Source organism: Ctenocephalides felis, unplaced genomic scaffold (assembly GCF_003426905.1).
Source record: "Ctenocephalides felis isolate EL2017-DRISC unplaced genomic scaffold, ASM342690v1 CF-g0.4_SCAFFOLD_00845, whole genome shotgun sequence".
NCBI classification, from domain to species: Eukaryota; Metazoa; Arthropoda; class Insecta; order Siphonaptera; family Pulicidae; genus Ctenocephalides; species Ctenocephalides felis.
Genome location: NW_020536999.1, coordinates 64,082,314 through 64,088,417, shown reverse-complemented (window position 1 = coordinate 64,088,417; position 6,104 = coordinate 64,082,314). Strand labels below are relative to the sequence as shown.

The following is a 6,104-nucleotide window of genomic DNA, read 5'->3' as shown; positions in this document are numbered from 1 at the left end:
ATCAGCATTTAGAAATCTTGCTAGAATTAATAGCAGATTTTATTCGGTATCAAATACTGAAGATTTGAAAGTAGATTATTTATCAGAAATAAGCAGGGTATAGTTGTCTTAGGTTTAAATAGGCCTGAATCTAAAAACGCTTTTAGGTACTTGAAGTTAATTTTATACATTTCAAAACTTTTACTTCTTCAGTTGCAGAATTTGTATCATTTCTATATTTTTAGTCGTAATCTTGTAGATCTATTGTCTTCAGCTGTGAAATCGATAAGCCATGATAACAGTGTGAGAGCAGTTATTATTCGTAGTTTAGTTCCAGGTGTATTTTGTGCTGGTAAGCAAAACTGAAATATATTTAATACCAGTAAATAAAATTTACATGCTCTATCATATATAAGCATCATTTATTTTACAGGTGCAGATTTAAAGGAGCGTGCAAAACTGTCTCCAGATGAAGTTAAAGTATTTGTTAATTCATTAAGAGAATTATTAACTAAAATCGAACAATTACCAATGCCCGTTATTAGTGCTGTAGATGGTGTAGCTCTTGGTGGAGGTTTAGAAATGGCATTAGCTTGTGATATTATAACTGCATCAGATACTGCTAAATTAGGCTTAGTAGAAACTAAGTTGGCAATAATACCAGGTAAAGATAATGTTCATAGTTCTACTTTGCATATAGATTTAGATAAAGAAAGAAGGTTTAATTAAAATTTTATTTCACTTAAGCTATATTGTGTTCAGTTCTATTATAAATATATATATATATATAAGTAAACGAGTCTAGCTATAAAAAACTTTTTTGAACTCACTGAGTATACAGGCAGTACCTTATTTAATTTTTATCCTGCAATCAAGGTGCTGGTGGTACCCAGAGACTGCCAAGGAGAATCAGCCCATCTCTAGCTAAGGAACTCATATTTACTGCAAGAGTTTTAAGTGGCACTGAAGCTAAAGAATATGGTAAACCAAATTTATTTTTAATGATATTTAATCTAAAAATCTATAATAAAAATTATCAGTTTGGGCTAATGTAACTAAAAGTAGAATTATTTCATAATATATTTAATAGTAGTTTGCAGCACAATGTTTGCTTCCAAAATAAAAAAAAATCTGAAAGTAAACTACCTAAATACAAATTACAATATACTTCATTTATATCAAATATATAATGAAAGATGAAATAGCCGAACTGCTTAATCATAAAAGTTATTTTAAATTGAATTCTCTGAAATACCATAAACACCAAATTCTTTGAGCAGTTTAAATAATATAACAAAACCTAAATACTTATACCATTAATCATGTTGAAAATGTTAGCTGCTTCCGTATTCACTAACCCGATTCTGCAAATCATTTCATTTTTTAAAAATTATGTGCAGGAATTGCAAATCATGTTGTGACGCAATCTGAGAATAAAGATGCAGCATATTTGAAAGCAGTACAAATTGCTGAGGAAATATTACCAAATGGACCAATCGGTGTTAGGATGGCAAAACTAGCAGTGGATAAAGGATTACAGGTAAATATTGAATATAAAAATTCAAATATTATATATTTAATTCTTTTATGTGGTTTCAGGTTGATATGTCCACTGGATATACTATTGAGCAAACATGTTACGCTCAAGTAATTCCTACCCAAGACAGATTAGAAGGATTGAAAGCATTTGCTGAGAAAAGAAAACCGGTTTATAAAGGACATTAGTTTATCCATCATGCAAAAATGTACCTGCCATTCATGTAATTTAGCTAAGTTTTAATAAAATGTAAAATGTGTTATTTAACCAAGGCTATTTATGTTGAAAATTAGGACATCTATAATTTTTACATATTGTAATTTTTGAGCAGGATAAAAATTACAAATGAAAATTACTGATTCAAAATTATCTGGGATAAAATCTAAATTAATAGTTTGGTATAGTATAAATAATAAAGGTCCTGTGATAAATCAAAAGCATTTGTGTAATTTGATTGGCATCTAGTTGTTGCTCATAATTTCTTGAATATTGATTGAGTTTTCTGATAGGATTTTTTTGCTACAAAAATCAATGTGCTAACATTACATTTTCTATTCTTTTGGATCACCAGCGTAATTTCTTGACTTAAATTGAAATTAAATGAGTGAATGAATGCATGCACTTTATAAATTCTTGAAGTTGCAGCTTTGTGATTAAATACAAGAAACAGTTATTTTACAAACAGTCAATCGTTTCAACATGATGGATGATGTTGCTACAGGTTACAACAATAAGCCCAAAATTTCATAAAACCAAAAGATTTCATAATTTATTTTATTTAATATTTAATTCTTGAAGGTGTCAAGCATCATCCTTTCACTATTGCATATTCTCACCTTCAACTTCAATATGATATTTATATTAAATATGTTTCAATAATATCTTCCCTCCTGCGTGTGTCTGCTCTTTTAGAATGTTTTCCATTGGACGTAACAACTCTATTAAGTCTTGTTTAGTCTTTTCTTTAGAATTTTCAATTATTGAAAGTAAAATAAAGCATGCTCTATTTAAGCCTAACCAACGCTTAAGCTGAAAGTTATTAAGTAAATTATTTGTTGTTGGATCAAAATTATTTTACTAGGTATAATATACCTTAATTAAATAATACTTACAACTTTTTTCTTCAAAGAACCAACAATAGCTTCACCAAATGTTGGTTCTTCCTTTTCTATTTGTATTTTATCATGTTGTGCTAGCTTTTTCAAAACAAAGTGTAACCCTCCATGTTCAATTCCCAAAATTGTTTCTTCAGCTTGAGAGTCTACTTCAGCAGAATCAGTTTTGGCATTCTTTTGAGTCTTTACTTTAGTATTTGTTTCATTAGCAACTTTCCATTCTAAACTTGTGATAATAGCAGCTAAACTTTCTAATGCTATCCGCAATGACTCCCCAGAACCTATACATATTAAGATTAATAGAAAAATAATTTGTTTTTATTATTCATTAAGAACATACTTTTCACCTTGAAAGAAATAGTGATACTAATTTATCTAGAGTTTATCCAACAATATTCAGAATTCATGTTCAGAGTAATATTAGGAAAATAATTGAAAACTTATAAAATCAATGATGTTGATCACGAATTTAAATAGAAACTTAAAGAGTATTTGTTTGTGATGCATATAAAAAAGGCAAAGTAGTTTTTTTTACAATTAGCAAATTTGAGTAATTTTGAGGAACAATGGCCAAATGCATTAATATTACAGATAATTTTATTATACCTGCTTTTAAAACTGCTTTTGTAACTATAGCTACTGGTCCACTTTGCAGCCAATGTGAGCTATCTTTAGTGATAGCATTACACAAGGCATCCTTGCAATTGTCTAAAATTTCTTGTATTCTAGTTTCTGATGATTTTTTACAACTGCTCATTTTCATTCCCTCTTTCAAAGTATCTATCACAGAAGGATGAAAATAAGTTGTGTCCATCGGCGCAACTAACCATAACAAAATTTTTCTTCCCCATTCATTTTGATCAGATCAATAGCTTTAAAAACTAATTCATTCACCAGAATTTTGTTTAAAAGTACTGTATCATCCACACCACACAATATACCTAGGAGTAACATATGACCATGTTCATGTTCTGCTAGTTTTATTATGTGTTCTTTAATGCTTCTCAATATCACCTATAAAAATATTATTTGTTACTTTTATTTAGTTACATAATCATAATATGATTTGATGATTACCTTTTTGTCTTTGTTTGTAGCATACCACAAACATATCAAAGCACATTTTGTACCCTCTTTAGTACTGCAAATAGTAGCTATGGATGGGCATAATAAAGATATAAATTCTGTTCTATCTTCTTCAGAGCAAACACTCATAAATTCATACAAAACAACATGAAAAAGACTGGAAATAATAATATATTTAATAAGAAACCATTTTGTTTGTAAGTTTTCATTGTCTAAGTAAAATACTTACGCATTATCTAATAAATTTTTGTTAATTATCTTTAACAAATTTGCTTTAGTTGCACACAGCATAGCATTTTTCATATGTTCTGAGTTTTTATATGTATCGGTTAATGTAGATATTGATTCATCTTTATTCTGTAGAAAACAATGTAAAATGATTTTTATACCATTGAAAAAAGTAATGCTTATGAAATGACTAGCAATAAATACAAATACTTACATTTTTATAGATATCTCCATAAAATTCTTGTTTAAGTTTATTTTTTTGAACATTTGTAGCCCAAGTCACATAAGCAATATCAATTATGGAGCTACTTAAACTATGACTCGTCAATTTAACTACATTGCCATAAAATTTGTCTATAATTGCTCTTCGCATTTCCCCAGAACCATATTTAAACATTTTTTTTACACAAAAACGACCATAACTTGACTGCAACATCAGAACAACAGAATTGAGAAGATCCTGGAATAAAAAAATTTAAATTATACTTTCCTAATAATTCATTAGAAAGGTATATGACTAAATTAACCTGCATGATTTCATTTTTTATTTTAGTATTTGAATACTTTAGCATAACTTGCACCACTCTAGTCATATCATGTGCTAATACTAGTCTGGAGTATCTATTTTTATCACCTGTTGTACCTTTTAGCATGCTATGTAACTCTTCACACAATTTATTGCGTTCATCAACTCCACAAGTCTTACTGCAGAATATTGAAGAAAAAATTAACAAACATCATTACAAACATTTCTAACAGTCAGAAGAGAGAAAAAAATAAAATGCTTACATTCGCAATTTTTCACCTAATTTCTTTGCTTGAACAGAAAGTTCAAATAAATCTTCATTTTTTTTCTTTTTCCTGGTAAGACGTAATTGCTTCTTTTCTTTTTTGTATTTGGACCAATCCTCAGGTTTCTCGGTTTCCATTTTATTTTTTGGATTAAATGTTGTCTTACCTCCTACAGTCAATAATAAATAAAATTAAGAAATTGCAGGCTAAAATTTATAAAAATAAGATCAGATTGACAGAATTGCATCTGTCCAGAAAAAATTTGTTAATCATGTAAGATTCCGCAAATACAAGAACAATATTCAGAAAAGTCAGTCCCAAATGTACAACCATCTTAACATTACGCCACTCGATGCTAGAAAAAAATACCTCACATTTTGCTATGGAGCAAATCGAGCAAATATTGTGAAAGGTGCTTTAGATGTGCCTGAACTTCTCAAACACTTTAAATTTGTCGTACCAAACATTAAGCTATGTAATAACAGAACTTTGGAAATACCTATAGTTAAAACCAAATTTGTTTCACGCGCACTCATGTTCAGAATATCAAAAATAATAAATAAATTTGCTTATAAATAATCAAGTCAGAAAAATTATCCTTAAATGACTCTCTTAAGTAGTGATAAATAGTTTATTAAATGTTTAATTTTATTAGTTTTTATTTAATGTTATATATTTGTAGTTGATATTAAGTGTTATGTATATATATAAAGCTATCTATGAACTCTTAATACTCTAATTTTGTCACATATTATCTTTAGTTTATAATTTGTACACTTTAAAATGTAATTATATTGTCCTCGGACATTGAATAAATAAATAAATAAATAAGTATTATTTATACCTTTTTTAAACGTAGTTTTCTTGCTAAAGCCATTTTTATGAGGATTTTTTATTGTTTTCTTCGAATTCTTCAAATTCTTGTCATTATTTTGTTCATTTTTAGAATGCTCTGTAGTCTTCAATTTCTTGTTTTTATTTTGTGTGTTATCTTCTGAAGAACGTTTTTTAGATTTAATCATTTTGATTTATTGTACTTTAACTTAAATCGTTATATTGGAAAACAATAACTATAAAGAATAATAAGTTTTTCTTTAATATAAACACTTTATTTAAATTTATTTATTTAAAACACGTGCAGTTTAATTATAACCTATCAAAGTTTGTCAAAAAGATCATCTCTTGAGAAAAACGATATAATGTGCCTATTTCAGGCTGTCATATTATTAGTTGATTTCAATTTTTGCCGCAAGAGGCGCGCTAGGTGTTTGTTGATTTGACTTATTTTGACACTTGCTGCTTTTAGTATTTTTATAAATGTGAACTAGTGAAACATCTTGAAATTGTGTAAAGCCCGCTGTTTAGTT

The 6,104-nt window shown here is 28.1% G+C and overlaps 2 pseudogenes; one reads left to right on the top strand and one right to left on the bottom strand.

The window, feature by feature from the left end:
* The window catches only part of LOC113387190, a 10,954-nt pseudogene extending 9,250 nt beyond the window's left edge, over nt 1-1,704 (top strand).
* A 673-nt stretch (nt 1,705-2,377) lies between these two features.
* LOC113387174 lies at nt 2,378-5,830 on the bottom strand (annotated as a pseudogene).
* Between the last annotated feature and the right edge of the window lie 274 nt (nt 5,831-6,104).